Here is a 19,945-nt window from a genome sequence, read left to right on the forward strand (position 1 = left end):
GAACTAGAACATAATAGAAACCGGGATCTTATCAAAATCTTTTGTTTAGATTAAGCTCAGAAGGACGAAAGAGGGGACGGCAGGATAAAAAAACGTTGAATCCTAGAGTCACAAAATATAGTAGAATTACAAACTAAGGATCCAGAGGGATTGAATAATGAAGAAGAATTATGGGTATATCAAGACTGAAAAGATCCAGAGAGAGAGAATTGCTCTTCCTGTTGAAAGAAGAAGCTTCGATCTATTCTTTGCATGTAGGAGGTAGACTGCAGAAATATTGGCTTAGATATCACCTTGACGTCTTCCACATTCAATGTTATTCAAGTTTGTTTGTGTATATATGAGATTTTTTGCTGATATCCAAGGAAATGGGGGAAGGTGTACGAAATGAGAGACACATGTTATTCTCATATGTTAGATTAGGTTACCACTGGAAGCATGAGATAATATGGTGAGTATCATGAATTAGAATTGTACATACTATAATTATTTTCTTCATGTGTTGCGGGTTTTAATTTATCACCTGTTGGGAGCACAGTTTTGTACATGAGTTTTTTGAGGGCTGCTTTGATTTAACAAGACAGCTGATTGGGATTTAGAAACTACTGTAACTTATACATTCCTAGATGATTAGATTGAGCTTGCCCATTCAGGACTTAATAATAACCAGAAGAAACTGTTTTGTATATGGAAGGATCGTATGTCATGGCAAAATTTGAAATTGATTGGGGCTCTACACTATATACTATCATGTGAAAAAATATGTAAAATGGGGCACAAACACATGCTATAATTTAGGCTTTGAAATGAAGTCTCTAATTGGTCATCATGATGAAGGGTAGATGATTGGTGTAAAATCGAATGTCGTGTACATCCGGAGTGTCCATCTAGGGCATGATAACTTTGTAAAATACTGGCTTCCCAGCATACACTGATGGAATTTATTATATTTTGTATTGAGATTTATTGCTCTCTTTTTTATTTTTCTCAGTTATGTTATATGAGTAACACTAAACCTTTACGCATAATCTTTTTATAATATCTGCAAGTGCTAATATGTCCACGACTAACGTATTGATGTTGAATACAAAGAGTACAAAGAGTCTCTTTTTCATTTGTGTTAAACTGCTGCTAGATGAATTAATTTGTTCAATATTTAATTGTGGATAATGCTCGAACACGCTGACATTGAGGAAGGCGTTGTGCTGAAATGCGTCTGTCAGTGCTTTGTGGCTGAAAATAAATCTTGAAGAGTTTCTGCAGGTGCAACTAAGGAGTGTTTTTTCTGGAGGACTAGCTATGTGCGGCTTCACCCACGTGTGGTGCGACACCCAAGATGGTGTGGAGGCTGGTGAATTGAGATTCATACGAAGATATATATATATATCACAACAACAACTGCTCATTTGAAGAAGGAAATGGCACTCTGGGATGGAAGAGACCCGGTTTATTCCATTGGGCCACACTGGAGTGGCCTGATGGAATAAACTAGGGGGCATATTATCAAGGGGGTTTATCTCCGCTTTTTTGGCTTTAAAAGCCAAGAAAGCGGAGATAAAATGATCTCCCTATTACCTAGCTGTCGCTAACACCAGTTAGCGACAGCTAGTAGGAGATAGCGACCATCTTGGGCCCCACTTTGCATGTCAGTGATATTTAGCACTAATGACATGCAAAGTGGGCGTGCCAAGATGTTAGCGACTGGAAACGGTCTCTAACATCGCTATCTCCTATTACCAACTTTTGGAGATATTCGCGCTAAGCGTGAATATCTCCAAAAGCTAACACCTGCCCTGAGCAGTTCTTAGCCATGTTTTCCAATGGGAGGTGGATAACATGGCTAAGAGCATTAGCTCGGTAATGCATGAATATCGCTGACTTTTCAGCGATATTCATGCATTGCGGCCGTTTTTTATCGCATTTGCGATAAACCTTGGTAATACCAATGTTTATCTGCGGTAAAAATCGCCGCAGCTCAGCGTTAAAATTTTGTCTCTAACCAAGCAATAGCGATAATTATCGCTATTGCTTGGTAATATGCCCCTAGGTCTCTTCCAATCTAGAGTTCCGTTTCTTTCTTTAAATGAAGAGGAGTTGTGGTGATTTAAAAAGCGCTAGTGGTAGCGCTTTTACATGCACCGCCAGCGTTTTGGAAGCAGGCTGACATACCGCAAATCAGGAGAAAATATAGTGGTGGTAACCATTCTGTATGTATAGTTAGGGTTACCAGAAATAGGAATTACTGCTATATTTCACCATTAATAGCTTTAAGCCTGTTTGATACATCTGCATGTACCTTTACAGACCCACTGTTTTCTCGACATTGGTGGCAAATATAAAGTTTCTCAGTGATTGGTTAAAGGCGAGCAAAGATAAAAGGAGGGTCCCAAAATGCGTTTGGGCATCAATGCATTTTCCCATAGATTTCGCACTCACAGGTAGCCACCAAACGTCCAGTTGGATGTCCATGAAATTTGGTTGAATTACACATTATGGTGCACCGATGATCTTTTAGGTACTACAGGTTAGTAGGGTAAGCACTTTTCAAGTTATGAGGCACTTTAACTTAGTGATACCTGTTCCTTTGCAAAATTCTGCTGTATTTCGCAGAAGTACCCCAGTACATAGTGATGACAAGGCATTGCGTGATTGGCTAATGACTGCCTTTAAAAAAGTTAAAGGTAGCCATGTTGTTTTTAGCATTTCACCCTTAGATATAGGTAAATATTAGATTTTATATTTTTCCCTTCATATACATATATATTTTCACTGAAAAAAACAAAGGTTAAAGTGGAGCTTTGCCTAGGTATGGTAATGATATCTAAATGTACATTAAAAAAAAGAAACAAAGTGACACTGTTTTTAGGTGAAAATGTCAATCTAAATGTCAGTGTAACATTTTAAGGTAAAACAACCACTGAAATACAACAGTTACATTTAACTGAAGTAACTATTGTATTGCATTTATATAGCACTTACTACCCCTGATGAGGCGTCAAAGCGCTTTTTCGGTGAATAGCATGCTACTCCAGAACACATAAAGGATTAGTGGTGAATTAGTATAGTGAAATATGAAAGTAATTTGAGTGGTGAGTATGTTAGTTAGTGTTTGGATTCAGAAGGATAGTGGAGGGATGGAAGAGGAAAAAGAATTGCATTTATATAACGCTTGCTACCCCTGATGGGGTGTTAAAGTACTTTTTTGGCCAGTTGCACACTAATCCGGAACCCATAAAGGATTAGTGGTGAATTAGTAAACTATAGCTCGCACACTCGCTATGCATTGTTGTCTTTGATCCTTTCAGATGTCATTAGTGATGTTATTAATGATGTCTTAGAACACTGATGTAATATGCAAGGCCATAAGGTTGAATACAGCCTGGATCGTTTAAGACTATATTCAGTCAGTAAACTGTGTGTAAAGTATTTATTGCAGAGGAGTTATGTACCGGGCACTGTAACAGACTTTCAGCCAGATTCATCAAGGGAGAATCTGGCCCTTTGCGAGCGCAATTTTTGCATTTGGGATTCATCATCCCAAATGCAAAAATCGCAAAATGCTAAATCGCTATATTGCGAGGAATTGCATTTAAGGAATCTCTATTTGAGATTCCTTAAATGCAATTCATTAACCATTTAAGAATTGCGAATTCGCAATTTCTGGCCCCTATTTACCGCGAAGTCTGACTTCGTGGTAAATAGCGAAAACTTAGAAAAATGCACTTTAGTGCATTTTTCTAAGTTGTATGTTACACACACACATGTCCTTTGGACATGTGTGTGCGCAACATCAGGCTTCATTTTCATTTCAGGGGTGCTACAGGGTGTCCTTTGGACACCCCTGGCACCCTTGAAATGGCATCCTTATTTGCGAATAGCAAATTGCTAATCGCAAATAAGGATTGACTCCCCATTCATTCCTATGGGCCTTTAGGCCAATAGGAATGAATGGGGAGTTATTCCTTATTTGCGATTATCAATTTGCTAATCGCAAATGAGGAAGCTGTAGAAATAGCATTTTTTTTTGCGATTTCTACATGAATCCTGTTTTGCGAGTCTTTAATAGCGATTCCTTAATATTCGCTATTAAGGACTCGCAAAACGGGACATTGATGAATCTGGCCGTTTGTGCCCATTTTTATTTGCCAACCCCCAATTCCCGATTACGTACCGTATTTGTAATCTTTATTTAATGCTTTGCCTTTCTCCTCTGTAATATTCTCATTATTATCCCAGTGTGAAGAATATCACCTGTATTATTTGTTCTGCACTGGGAATCAATTATACTCCCTGGTGTGCTTTCTTAGCATGGTATTTTGTTTTTAACATTTTCTCATGAAAAGTCCTCATTTCACCCCAATTGTATGTCGAGTGGCAGTGTGTCTATTAAGTTTGCTTCTGGTTTGGTAGGTCCGCAATGCACCATTTTGCAGACACGTCTCATTTGAGTATGTAATTGAGTCTTCATACCCGAGCTTTTTGTGCAACCACATGCATGCAGTGTAGCGTTCTAGTCGCCGCGCACTGCGTGATGACGCAGCTTGCGCGGCGGCCATTTTGAGTGCCGACAGTGCGCGAGTAGAGCGCGAGTAGGGGAAAATAACGGAGAGCATCGAACGCCCGGCGCTCTCCTGCTGGGAACAATAAAGCCCTTATATATAATCATAATTTATGTCTCCTGGTATCATTGGGCAACTGATACACTTTACAGTGGCGACGAGGCTGGGGCCCAAGGAAAAAAAAATGGACCCTAACAAGGAGCAGACGAAGGAGGGGAAGTCACAGCAGTGCGGTGCCCCCCACAAGGAACAGCCAGGAGAGGCAAGGAACAGCCAGAAGAGGAACAGCTACCAGGCACAACCAGCAGGAGAGCGTGGCAGAGGCGCAGGGCCACGAAGACCGAGCAACAGGAGCAGAAGCAGAGTGCCAGGTACAAGGGGCAGAGTGAGACAGGTGCCAGGGGCCAGGGACTGGCCACATTGATTCCATCAGCATGTGAACGGGAGAGAGAAATAAGAGGACACTACATGAAGGGGCCACCCCATGGGCTAGCGCCAACAGATAAGTGAGGCCCTGGCGGAGCAACAGAGAAGAGGAGAAGGGGGCACAGAAGGACCCCAACAAGCGCGGGCACACGGCGCGAGAGCAAGCGCGCCAGGCAGCCCTAGAGGTCAGGAGACGGATCCAGGAAGACGCGCCGAAATGAGTGCGCAAGCGTCCTCACTCACGACGCCGATCCCATTCCTGCCCGAACCAGGAGAACCCCTGATGAAGTGGGAGGACTGGAGAGTGTACTTTATGAATTACATAGAGGCTCTGGAAGACAAAAATGGGGAAGCCTAGTGCCCGCTCCCAGGCAAGCTGCAGACGATGATGTTTTCAGACACACAATAGAAGATCTTAACAACCACTATCGGCCGGCAGTGTGCACATCCATTGATAGATATAATTTCCAGCAGAGGAAGCAGGAAGTGGGTGAATCTATAGACGACTATGTAGCCGCACTCAAGAAATTGGCGATAACGTGCAAATTTGGAGCTCAGCATGACGAGTTCATCAAGGATCAGATAGTCATGCATACCACAAATAAGGCGATCCAGGACAAACTATGGGTGAACGGAGATGCCACGCTCAAAGAGGTGATCGCCATGGTAAAGAAGGCAGAGCTCTCCAAAAGATGCGCAGATGCAGCGAAGAGAGAAGCCACCCAGAAACCCATGGTTAATAAAGTGGATGATGCCGAACCAACAGGAAGGAACAAACCCACGGCCGTGGAAAGCAAAGTTCCGAATAGATGGACAGGGAAGACAACGCAACAGAGAAGGCAGAACAGAGAAAGCACAAACGCGTGCTACTGGTGTGGAAGCCTATCCCATGCAGCCCATGATAAACGCTGTCTGGCGTTCCGAGCCAAGTGCATGTTCTGCGGCATAGTTGGACACTACGAAAAGGTGTGTCGCCACAAGATAAGAAGGTCCACAGTGAAGTATGTGGAACAGGATCGGGAGGAAGGAGAAGAAAGAGAACAGGATGAAGAGGACAACGTACTGTGTGTGGAAGGTCAGGTACTGGGCACCGAGTGCAGGCGATCCTGTAAACCACAATGTGAGATGGTGATTGGAGGAGTACAGATCAAAATGGTAGCAGACTCAGGCTCCCCGTACACCATTATCCAAAGGACGGCGTGGAATGAGCAATTCAGACCTGGTCTAGGGTCACGTCTAGAACCTCCAGACATAAGACCAGTCACCTTCACGGGAGAACCTGTCCCCATGGTAGGATACGGATTTTTAACCTTTGAGTTCAAAGGGCGGAGCGCAGAGTGTAAGCTGTATGTAGCGGAGAAGGGCTCGTCGGTACTAGGGTGGATGGATCAAGGTGACCTAGGGATGCAGTTGAATCCAGGAGACACGCAGGTGCTGGACACTTGTCAGACTTTGAGAAGATGAAGAGTGTATTCCCCAAAGTATTTGGCGGAAGGTCGGCAAGCTGGAGAAGTTTGTGCATCAGATAGCTCTCAAGGAGAACTCTACGCCGGTGTCCCACAAAGTGAGGAACATACCTATAGCGTTAAGGGAGGCAGTTCAACAGGAATTGCACAGACTAGAAGAGAACAGGATAATTGAACCGATAGACAGTTCAGAGTGGCTGGCGCCCCTAGTGGTGGCCATGAAACCCAACGGCAAGGTTCGGCTCTGTGTGGATCTGCGCGAACTGAACAAATGCATCATTGTGGAGAAGTTCCCGCTACCCCGGATTGAAGAGATGTTGGCAAGGACGAAGGGGGTGAGATGGTTCTCCACGATTGATCTCACAACAGCATACCATCAGGTAGACCTGCACCCAGCGAGCAGGAAGTTGACATCATTTATAACACCCTTTGGATGCTACCAGTTCCGCCGCATGCCCTTCGGCCTGGCGTCGGCGGCAGCAGTATTTCAAAAACGAATGCACGGGTTGTTTAAGGACCTCGAAGGAGTGCAGTACTTCCAGGATGACATATTAGTGATGGGGAAAGATCTTAAAGACCACGACAGGAAGCTAGACACAGTGCTTCGAGTCCTGGAAGACAGCGGCCTGACGGCTGAATGGGATAAGTGCCGGTTTGGGATGAACTCGGTCACAAACCTAAGGCATGAAATCGGAGAACAAGGCATCACACCGAAACGTGCCAACGTGAAAGCAATCTGTGACGCATCAGCACCGAACAAACAAGAAGAAGTGAGATCCTTCTTAGGAATGGCTGAGAACTACAGCAAATTTGTGCAACACTGCCACCAAGACCCATCACCTAAGACAACTCATAAGGGACAGAACTGTGTTCACATGGACTGATGAAACGCAAAAAGAATTTTAAACCATAAAGGGTAGCTCTTACGGAAGAACCAGAGAGAGTGATAAGCAACCAGGAATGGACAAAAGTCTATGAAGAAGATCCTGACATGGAGGAGGTCAAGGAATACCTACTGAGAGGTTGGTCAGAAAAGAAACGCCTGCGGCCAGTACCCTGGAAACTTTACGAGGTGCGGGAGGAACTATCTGTAGGGGACAAAGGGATATTCGCGTAAAGAGGAGACAAAGTGGTTCCCCCGGCGACGTTGATTCCCCGCCTTCTAGCAGTATTACATGAAGGGCTTCTGGGAATAGTGAAGACGAAGATGAGAACGAAACAAATGTACTGGTGGCCGGGAATGGACCTCCATGTGCAGAGACATGTAAGGGAGTGTGACCAGTGTCAAAGAGCAGACAAGACCTTGACACCCCTGAGACCAGCGTTGGGAAAATTCAGCAGTCCGATGAATGCCTGGGAGGAAGTGTCTATACACATCCTAGGACCCGTAATGGACAATCAGGACACGCCTAAATACCTGTGTGTTCTCATCGATAGGTATTCAAAATGGCCGGAGGTGCACATACAAGAAGAGATGGATACAGAAATAGTTCTCCGGTTTCTCACAGCCACCTTCTTCCGGGAAGGTATTCCCTGATCCATCTTGAGCGACACTGGGATGCAGTTCACGTCGGAGTAGTGGAACAAGTACATGGAGAGAAATGGCATCAAAACCAAACACACCTCCATATACCACCCTGCCGGAAATGGACTAGTGGAGCGGTTCAAAAGAGTCATTATGGGTTCCGTTCAAGCTGCCATCACGATGGGCAAGGATTGGGAAAAGGAAGTCCAGAGCATGTTGTGGGCCTACCGCATCACTCCTACGAGCACGGGGTACAGCCCCTTCCAGATTCTAAGAGGGCACAACCCCTTTACCAAAGACAACCTAGCATGGAAGGAAAAGACAGTGACCAGCAAGTGGTCCCCAGCGGTAGTATAGCACAATCTGGAGAACACCCAGAGGATATACACAAACAACTATAACCGGAGAAGGAATGTGACAGACGCAGCCCTTGAGAGAGGAGAATGGGTTAGAGTCAAGCTAGCCATGCTGCGGAAGAAAGGTGAAAGCAAATATTGTCCACCTTTGCAGGTGAAGGAGGTGTATGACAGAGCAGCGTTGCTCAGTGATGGAAATGTTTGGTCCCAAGACCCCATGGCCAAATGTAACAAGATCCTACAATCGTCCAACGAAGGAAAGGGGAAGATCTCGGAAGAACAAATGCCACCGGAGAGTGAAGAGACACTTCCAGAAAGAGAAGGAGGTTCGGGAGCAGGAGTGAGCAGCAGGGAGTTCAGAGACGGGGACATCCCTGAGATTGGTGAACACCTGGGTATGGAGAGTGAAAGACATGGATGCTTGTTTCCGGTCCAGGGAAGACATGGCTTGGCAGTTCGGGCTGGACTGTTCCCATGAGGCACAGGGTCAGACTGATTTGCATATAGCCATGTCTGAACTGGGGTGGCTGAGTGAACTAAAGAATGGTGATGGAGTAAACCCAGATCAGTTGACTGGGGGTGAGTGTTTGATTTGTACAAACGCTCCGTCCATCATCCCCTTTTGTATCGCTTTGTTCGCCCTAAGTGTGGCAGGGTATGCTCAGACGTGAGTCCCTTGTTCACTTGGCCACTGGATTCAAGATAGCCTGGCTGATGAGGATTATGAATCCGAAACCGGTCCCAGGATTCTTGTTTCCGGTCCAGGGAAGACATGGCTTGGCAGTTCGGGCTGGACTGTTCCCATGAGGCACAGGGTCAGACTGATTTGCATATAGCCATGTCTGAACTGGGGTGGCTGAGTGAACTAAAGAATGGTGATGGATTAAACCCAGATCAGTTGACTGGGGGTGAGTGTTTGATTTGTTCAAACGCTCCGTCCATCATCCCCTTTTGTATCGCTTTGTTCGCCCTAAGTGTGGCAGGGTATGCTCAGACGTGAGTCCCTTGTTGACTTGGCCACTGGATTCAAGATAGCCTGGCTGATGAGGATTATGAATCCGAAACCGGTCCCAGGATGCTTGTTTCCGGTCCAGGGAAGACATGGCTTGGCAGTTCGGGCTGGACTGTTCCCATGAGGCACAGGGTCAGACTGATTTGCATATAGCCATGTCTGAACTGGGGTGGCTGAGTGAACTAAAGAATGGTGATGGATTAAACCCAGATCAGTTGACTGGGGGTGAGTGTTTGATTTGTTCAAACGCTCCGTCCATCATCCCCTTTTGTATCGCTTTGTTCGCCCTAAGTGTGGCAGGGTATGCTCAGACGTGAGTCCCTTGTTGACTTGGCCACTGGATTCAAGATAGCCTGGCTGATGAGGATTATGAATCCGAAACCGGTCCCAGGATGCTTGTTTCCGGTCCAGGGAAGACATGGCTTGGCAGTTCGGGCTGGACTGTTCCCATGAGGCACAGGGTCAGACTGATTTGCATATAGCCATGTCTGAACTGGGGTGGCTGAGTGAACTAAAGAATGGTGATGGATTAAACCCAGATCAGTTGACTGGGGGTGAGTGTTTGATTTGTTCAAACGCTCCGTCCATCATCCCCTTTTGTATCGCTTTGTTCGCCCTAAGTGTGGCAGGGTATGCTCAGACGTGAGTCCCTTGTTGACTTGGCCACTGGATTCAAGATAGCCTGGCTGATGAGGATTATGAATCCGAAACCGGTCCCAGGATGCTTGTTTCCGGTCCAGGGAAGACATGGCTTGGCAGTTCGGGCTGGACTGTTCCCATGAGGCACAGGGTCAGACTGATTTGCATATAGCCATGTCTGAACTGGGGTGGCTGAGTGAACTAAAGAATGGTGATGGATTAAACCCAGATCAGTTGACTGGGGGTGAGTGTTTTATTTGTTCAAACGCTCCGTCCATCATCCCCTTTTGTATCGCTTTGTTCGCCCTAAGTGTGGCAGGGTATGCTCAGATGTGAGTCCCTTGTTCACTTGGCCACTGGATTCAAGATAGCCTGGCTGATGAGGATTATGAATCCGAAACCGGTCCCAGGATGCTTGTTTCCGGTCCAGGGAAGACATGGCTTGGCAGTTCGGGCTGGACTGTTCCCATGAGGCACAGGGTCAGACTGATTTGCATATAGCCATATCTGAACTGGGGTGGCTGAGTGAACTAAAGAATGGTGATGGATTAAACCCAGATCAGTTGACTGGGGGTGAGTGTTTGATTTGTTCAAACGCTCCATCCATCATCCCCTTTTGTATCGTTAATTAGAAGGATGCATTGTCAGGTTCATATGTTTATGTATACGTTTGGAGCATCAAAGTATTTCCAGAAAATGCACCTTGAGGTATTGCAAGTTGCAGCGAAACATTGGAAATACATCAGATTCACATTAAATGTCCCCTACTACAGTAAGTTAGCACCAATTTGGGACTCCCCGGTCACAATAAACTGTACTAGGAATCAGCTAACTCTTTATCTAAGGCGTGCAGGTATGCACATGGGGGGATTTGATAGAGCAGGATGAGCTAATGTCTTGCGACTCCTTGACCAATAAAACAAGAGGCAATATCTTCAGATAGAAAATCCATCAGTTGTGGGGTTGGTTTAAAATATTCAAGATGATAAATCGTTAACAAGTAAAATGGAGTTAGACCTTCAAAGCACAGCACTCAGGAAGTGGGAAGTTGCATGGTGCTACTGGAAATGTCTTATCATGGAATGTTTTTCTGATTTGTGAGAGGCCAAATTAAAAAAAATTAAAATAGCTTGGTGGGTCAGATAAAGTTCCTGTGCAGGACTCTGGAGACTGCGTAATGTTGCCTTAAGTTCATCAAAGCAAACTGTATATTTTTTACCCCCACCTCAGCGTTACATGACCATCATGCGTATGCGCTAGTGGCAACTGTGACATGGATTGAGATACTAGGCAGGGCCCTATTTCCTGGGGGTGCACACCATTGACACTCTCCTTACCAACCATGACCACGTCATCTTAAAAGGCAAGAAGTGGTGGCAATGATATCTTTATCACACCTTTTTACCTGCACAGGAGAATTATTTACTAACCCGTCCCAACTTTTTATTAATTGGCCTGGTAGCCCCCTACAACTGGGTACTATACTCATCCATGTTAGACGTGGATGTTGTAAGTGTGTACTTTTCAGTGTGTACAGAGGATGTGTATGTGTAGCGAATGTGACATGTGTAGCCATAGTCACTGGAAGCCATTCTGGTTTTGCTACCTCTGGGTAGAAAGAAGAAGGATTGAAAACAATCCCAGGCATCCGATGTGAAATACAGGGCGATTCCACAACGTTCCAGGGAGCCTTTGTAGTGGGGCAGATTTTTGGATGTAGCAGAGAAGAGAGAGAGGGCCCCTTTCAAGCTAGGCAGTTTCCCAGAGCCCTTTCTTGGCCCACTGTTCTTTGCACTGATTACCACCTAATATTAAGAAGAAGTTAAGAGGGACAAATCCCTTGTTTGTATAACCCTGATTTTGAGTTTCTCCTGCCTGGAGACTCCTGGCTCCCCTTGACTCTCCTCCTTACACCTTGTGACAAAGAACTTGATGGTCCAGTCTCATTGGAATAAGCAAAAAATGGGCATAACTGTCCATAACCGATATCAGAGTTGACCAGTGGAATACACAATTACTGACTGCAACTTTAGCCTATAAATGGGGTACAGAGAGACCACAAAAGAAGTTTGACCTCAGTCTGAATTTTCTCGCAAAACATAAGCCAGGGTGCCAGAGGAGATTCACGTTGTTAAAGAATCCTACATCAGGCTCTCATTACTTACCAGGGATGAGCAAGTAGCTTGTATGTATTGTAGTGGTGTATTCTTTGCCTAGGCTCAAAGAAGATCCCCAAGCCACAAGTCCTACTAAGGAGAGCACCACAACAACATTGCATCTTCTCCAACTGGCGCTAGTGTTGCTTTGTGCACTTGAACAACACACCAATGCTGTAGAAGGCAATCCCCACCAGTTAGTTGAGCCAGTAAGTTCCTACTCACTATGCTCTGAAGGTCATGTGGTGCTCACACCAAGAGCAGTGGTAATGCCCAAGCAGTGGAGGCACAGCCTATGCTTTGATCAGACCGACAATTAAAGGTATTGTAAACACAAGGGAACCATCAATGGGGTGCACAGGTAATGGGAGAGTCACAAGAACTGACCTAGATGGTCATCCTCCAAGGCGAGGATTTCCTGACCCCATGTTCTATCCGTGGGGAGCCTTCAGAGATTCACTGGAAGAGTCTTACAAAGCAAAGGTGCCTCCATAAGAAATCGCAGAAGGATGTTAGTAGTGCTCAATTTAATTAAATTTTGAGTTTTAGACTTGTATTTTTTGGTTTATTTATTTATTTCTAAGTGTCCAACCCACCTACCTAAGAAAGCCCTGAAATGCTTTACTTCTCTGACCGTAGGATCAAGTGTTATTTAGTGCTCAGTTTTTGGCTCAATAGTATGGTTATGGCCCATGACACCATTTATAAAAGTGTCTGATAGTCACATTCCGAGCCCACTAACACCTGTCTGGACTGGGAGCCCTTTAAGACCCGAAATGTTTATAAGTAGACGGTAAGAAGGCTCTTCATTCTTTGTTTCCCAGACACTGAAAAGGCAACTATTCATTTTTAAGACAGAAAGATAAAAACAATTCTCACAATTGTGCGGGGTCTCAAATGCATTATTTGCATTTTTTAAGATTGGGTACAAGGCTACCACTTTGAATTCTATCTATTAATAATTTGGAACAGTTTTACCCTAGTTTCCCACAATTAGAAACAAAGAAGGACAACATAATTATCAGAGTTTTTATGTAGAGAAGCTGAGGGTTCATTCAGCCTGTGCTGTTCTCATCCTGGAAGTCTCAGAAGTACAATAACCCAGTCTATCTACGTTGTTGTGCAAAGAGTAATCATGGCCCCTCTGCCCCCTTCTTCTAGAGGTGATATTCCCTTTGGAGGGATTCAGTTTGCTGTGCACTCAAATGATATGCTATCTTGAAAGGGGCTACACACTTTAAGTAGTGAAGAGTTACTTTAGAGATGCAGGTATGCTGTGAAGTGAGTAAACACAAGAAGATGATGGACGGAGCACTGAAACTTTTCAGACACTCACCCCCAGTCACTATAAGATCTGGGTTGAATCTATCATGGTTTTTTAGCTCACTTCACCACTCCAGTTTATACCCAGCCAGGTGCAAATCAGTCTTGACCCTGTTCCTCATGGGATCAGTCTAGCCCGAACTGCCAAGCCAGCTCTTCCCTGGACCGGAAACAAGCATACTGGGACCAGTTTTGGGGTAACACCTCTCATCAGCCAGACAAACTTGAATGCAGTGAAAAAGTGAGCAAGGGACCTATGTGTGGGCATACCTGCCAACTTAGAGCGAACAAAGCAAACAAAAGGATATGATGGACGGAGTGCTAAAACATTTCAGACAATCATCCCCAGTTACTATAAGATCTGGGTTGAATCCATCATGGTTCTTTAGCGTACTTCGCCACCCCACTTCAGACCCAGCCATATGCAAATCAGTCTTGACCCTGTTCCTCATTGGAACAGTCCAGTCCAAACTACCAAGCCAGTTCTTCCCTGGACCAGAAATAGGCATCCTAGGACCTGTTTCTGGGTAACACCCCTCATCAGCCAGGTTAGCTTGAACCCAGTGGCAATGTGAACAAGGGACCCACAGCTGGGCATACCCTGACAACATAGAGCAAAGAAAGCAACCACAAGGAGATGATGGACAGAGCGCTTAAAAGTCTCAGATGGCTAAGTGAGCAGAAGAAAGATGTTGAATTCAACCCAGATCTAATAGTGATTAGGGTGAGTGTCTGAAAGGTTTCAGCTCTCTGTCTATCATCTTACTGTGTTTGCTTTGTTCAGCTGATGTCTTGTTCGAAATAAAATGACCAATAATACATTTCTGACCATGCCATCAGATGTTAAAAGGACATTCCTGTTCCGTATGTTGCTTTGATGAAGATTTATTGTGGAGAAATGGCTTCAGTATGAGTCGAATTAAGTCATGTACTGGCTCTCACTGATCCTCAGGTCCCTGTATAAAGGTGATATAACACTGTCCAGGTAGCTGCATATCTTCTGGGAGATTTAGGGCCTGATTCAGAATTAGGTAAACGGGACACTCCATCGTGATGGAATACTTTATTTACCAAACTATTTGTCTGCCCTCCCAATTTTGAGTCACGTGACCACCAAGTTAATGCCAACAAAGTGAAATATACCCTTTTGCCTGAAACCTTTCTCCAATGGCCCATGGGATTATGTGGTGATGTAGGTAAACCATTCCACTGTCCACTTTGGAGCAGGGCAGGGCATTATCACCATCCAGATCCCAGAGTATGGTGGCTTGTACAGCCATTCTGAAGTGGCTTTCTCAAATAACCGTTTCACTTTCTGTAGAAGAGATAGCTGATACCAGTCCATATTTGCTTGTTTTTAGCAATGTGTTACCTTGAGGGTGAGATTAATGTCCAAAGTGAATCCACATTACTTGTCATACAGTGAAAATTGGGGTTTGAAACCATCAAGGTTCATGTCATTACACCAGGGCTCTTTTGTCTCTTGATTTATGTTATTGCCATATAACAGGAATTCTGTCTTTGTTGGTTTGAGTGTCATGTAGGTGCTGGAGAGCCAGGACTGAATGAGGTGGAGGCAGTGTTTGAGGCACTGATGTCTGAAGCAGTTCAGTTGTGTATCATCAGCATATTGGCACATCTTTATGCTGCTATCTGTGAGTACAGCACAGAGAGGCTACATGTGGAGGTTGAAAATGACAGAGGACAGAATGGAACCCTGGGGGACTCCGTAGGTCAGCATGAATCTTTAGGGTCCTAGGGTGCTATGTGAACAAACTGGTGGGGTTGGAAAGGTAGGAGGAGAGCTAGTGAAAGATACTGCAGGTGAATCTCAATCAAGACGCAGGGAAATATGAGGGCTGTGGTCAACTGTGTCAAAAACAGCTGAGAGCTTCAGCAATAGCTGGAGATAGGATCATCATATGTAGTCAAGAAGGCAATGTTTACAATGTGAATGGTAGAAGTCTCCAAGCTGTGGCATTATCTGAGGCCAGACTGGTTTTCAGTGATCTCTCCAGTGAATAGTAGGTTTGTAATATGCCAGTGTCTGAAGGAATGTCAGTGGACAACTGCCTCAGTTCACAGCTCCGATGAATGGTTGCATCTACGAAGATGTCAGGTGTGACTTTTCTATGTTTATAATGAGTTGAAGCTATTTGAGGAGTTTCACAATCATTCAGAGGTGGTTGATGACTTCCGGGGGTGATCCTGCCTTCAACATATAGTCATTGAGGCAGCGGAAGACTTGGAACCTCCAACTTCAGAAGGTGTATTGAGACCACCACCATCACTTTCTTGAAGAGGTGACACCAAAGGGAGCACTGTGAACTGAAAATGCTCCTGGTCCACCAGGAAGTGCATCTGTGGGCCTGCGAGATGGTAATATGAAAATATGCTTCCTGCAGCTGCAATCCCATAATCTAGTGTATGGGGCCTAGGGCAGACATGGCCAAGTCTAATATGAGCATCTTGAAGTTGTCCTTCCACAGAAAGTTGCTGAGAAAGCAAAGATCTGAAATAGGAGAGGGTCTCCGTCTTTCTCAGTCACAAGGAAGTAGGAGGAGTGACACCCAGTTCCTACTTCTGTGGCAGGAACCTGGTCTAAAGCACCTCTGGCCAGGAGCGGCCCATGCAGGTAAGAGAGGGGGCTGGGTTGGGTGACATTTTATAGATGACCACGAGGGAAAATTAAATGAATAGTTAATTTTATCTTGTTGTCATCTGTCCAAATCCCCCTCCATCTCGCCCCACCGCTCATACCTGCACGGGCCGCGGATGCCTTTAGTCGAAAGCCCTACATTCCTGCTGCAAGACGGACAGGTGGTCCACCATCAGCTGCCCTGATGGCAGTGGAAGATGCGGCAGGGTAGAAATAAATGGAAGGACCATTGGAGGAAATATCGGCTCCTACCTCTGAAAGGGTGGCTCTGTGCTGACAAGGACACACTAAAGAGGTTTTGCGGCTGCCTGAGCATGGAGATCTGAGCTGCATGTTGTCCCTGCTGTCCTGAGACTTGTGTCTGAGAGCTGTGGCCCCAGGCCATGAAAAGGTAGAAAAGCCTGCTGGGTTGGTGGAGGAGTCTGGTGCTGGCGAAATGCAAAACCCTGAATGTAGCCACGGTGAGGATAACATTGCTGGTGGAGTTACTGTGCTGCCCAGTTTCATAGCGCTTCAGTAAGGTCGTGCCTGTTTCGTTTTTGGCTTGCAGCCATTTTGGTGTTTGTTGTTGTGACTCCCAGCCCGGCTCTCCACCCCGCTCCCGCCTCCCAGCTGCTCCTCCCTCCCACAGAGAGTGTTAGCCCTACTCATCCAACAACAGCGCTGTGACCGTCCGGAGCCTCTCTGAAGCGGTCGCTCCCCTCGCTGCTCCCTGATCATTAAGCTGGTATCGTAGCGCTCAGAGCTCCACGCATTGCTCGCACTGCTAAAATCTATTAATCATCGCAGCGCTCATTGCCAGACTTGCTCGCACTGCTGAATTCTAAGTCATTGTAGCGCTGTACTATCTGACCGTGCTTTGCCATTATTATTGACTGTATCACTCGCTTTGCCTGCTTTAATATTTGTTGCCTGACTGTGCTGACCAGTTTCATAGCGCTTCAGTAAGGTCGTGCCTGTTTGGTTTTTGGCTTGCAGCCATTTTGGTGTTTGGTATTGTGACTCCCAGCCCGGCTCTCCACCCCGCTCCCGCCTCCCAGCTGCTCCTCCCTCGCCCCCCCACTATCCACATATGACAGATGCCTCTGCGCGCAGCGTTTCACGCGCAGCGGTCACGCCCCATGCGCGCCGAAGGTGCGCCAAAGGTAAGCCCGTCTACGCCTGGACCGCGCCCAGCGCCAGTCCCCCTGGCCCCCGCAAAATCCACACCACCCGCATAACGTACGACGCCGCATCCCTCTCAGCACTTAACCCCGGCCGACTCCTAAACTGCTACCAAGCCGCCCCAGGACACACCCATGGACCCTTCACCTGCCACTCCTGCAAATTCGACTGCATTAGGACCCACACCAAACCCACTAACTCCAAACAGAGCTCCGACAACAACCACCTAAAGTGCATCCTGCTCAACACCCACTCGGTCCACAGACACTCCATCGAACTGTGGAACCTACTCGACACCACATCGCCGGACATCGCCTTCCTTACTGAAACTTGGATGAACGCCTCATCAGCGCCCGACATCGCCATATCTATCCCGGACGGCTACAAGATCATTCGAAAGGACCGCATCAACCAAACTAGAGGAGGCATAGCCATCGTCCACAAGAACACCATCCGCATCACGACCAGCTCCGACAATAACCTCGCTACCGCCGAACACCTTCACTTCCAGATCCACACCGACCCCAAGACCACACTCAGAGGCACCCTCATCTACAGACCTCCAGGACCCCGCACACAATTCAGCAAAGACATCACTGACTTCATCAGCCCACACGCTCTCCCCTCCGAGAACTACATCCTACTGGGATACCTCAACTTCCACCTGGAAAAGAATAACGACAACAACACCTCCACCCTTCTGGACAACCTGGCCAATCTCGGACTCAAACAACTTGTTGACACCCCCACCCACCTTGCAGGGCACACGCTCGACCCAATCTTCACCTCCAGCAAACACATCTCCTTCGATCACACCACAGCTCTCCATTGGACGGACCACAGATGCGTTCACTTCAACTACAAAAAGACCACGACCCACAACCCCCCACAACCTATTCCCCAAAGAAATTGGAACAAAATCACCACCGCCCAGCTCTCCTCTTCGCTTCACCTAAACCCTCCTGCCAAATCATCGGACCCAAACCAAGCAGCCACCAACCTCACACAATGGATCACCCTCAGCGCCAACGAACTAGCACCCTTGAAAAACCATCAAATCAAGCGAGGTACCAAAAAATCCCCCTGGTTCAACGACGACCTTAAGAAATCCAAGAAGTTCTGCCGCACCCTCGAGAAAGCCTGGAGAAAAAACCCAACCACTGACAACCTGGCCGCCTTCAAGAACGCCACCCGCAAACACCACCAACTGATCCAATCCACCAAGAAATTAGCAATCAAAGATCGACTAGACAACAACGCCCACAACAGCAAGGAACTATTCAACATCGTAAAAGAATTTACCAACCCCACCGCAGGCACCAACGACATCACTCCCTCCCAAGACCTCTGCAACTCCCTAGCCTCATTCTTCCACAACAAAATCGCCGACATACATAACAGCTTTGAAAACCAGTCCGAAGACCAGTCCACTCCACCCACCTCTGAACCAAAACAGCACTCTAACAACCTTTGCGCCTGGAACCCAATCACCACGGAAGATACCATCCGCCTGATGAACTCCATCCACTCAGGATCGCCAACTGACCCATGCCCCCACCACATTTTCAACAAAGCAGACTCCATCATCGCACCCCATCTCTGCGATGTCATCAACTGTTCCTTCAACTCCGCTACCTTCCCCGGAAATCTGGAAACATGCCAAACTCAGCGCCCTTCTGAAGAAACCCACAGCAGACCCCACTGAACTTAAGAACTACCGCCCCATCTCGCTCCTCCCATTCCCTGCCAAAGTCATTGAGAAAGCCGTCAACAATCAGCTCGCCGCCTTCCTTGAATCCAACAAATCCCTCGACCCCTCACAGTCCGGCTTCCGAGCCAAACACAGCACCGAAACCGCCCTCATCGCAGCTACAGACGACATCCGAACGCTACTGGACAACGGTGAAACAGCTGCCCTCATCCTACTTGACCTCTCCGCCGCCTTCGACACAGTCTGTCATAGCACCCTCATACAACGCCTCAGCAACGTCGGAATACAAGGAAAAGCTCTGGACTGGATCATCTCGTTCCTCGCCGGAAGAACCCAGAGAGTCCGCCTCCCCCCATTCAAATCAGAGGCCACCGAAGTCATCTGTGGCGTACCACAAGGATCATCACTCAGTCCCACCCTCTTCAACGTTTACATGAGTCCCCTCGCATCCATCGCGCGACAACACAACCTCAACATCATCTCCTACGCAGACGACACCCAGCTGATCCTCTCCCTCACCAAAGACCCAAACACCGCCAAAACCAATCTACACGAAGGAATGAAAGAATTAGCCGAATGGATGAAGAACAGCCGTTTAAAACTAAACTCGGACAAAACGGAAGTCCTCATCTTAGGATCATCCCCCTCTGCCTGGGACGACTCTTGGTGGCCACCGGCCCAGGGTACAGCACCCATACCTACAGATCACGCACGTAACCTGGGCTTCATCCTAGACTCCTCCCTCTCGATGACCAGACAAGTCAACGCCGTCTCATCATCATGCTTCAACATCCTACGCATGCTCAAAAAAATCTTCCGTTGGATCCCCACCGAAACAAGAAAGACAGTCACCCACGCACTGGTCACAAGCTGACTGGATTACGGAAATACCCTTTACGCCGGAACCACAGACAAACTACAGAAAAAACTCCAACGCATCCAAAACGTC

This window comes from Lissotriton helveticus, chromosome 1_1 (assembly GCF_964261635.1).
Source record: "Lissotriton helveticus chromosome 1_1, aLisHel1.1, whole genome shotgun sequence".
Lineage (NCBI taxonomy): Eukaryota > Metazoa > Chordata > Amphibia > Caudata > Salamandridae > Lissotriton > Lissotriton helveticus.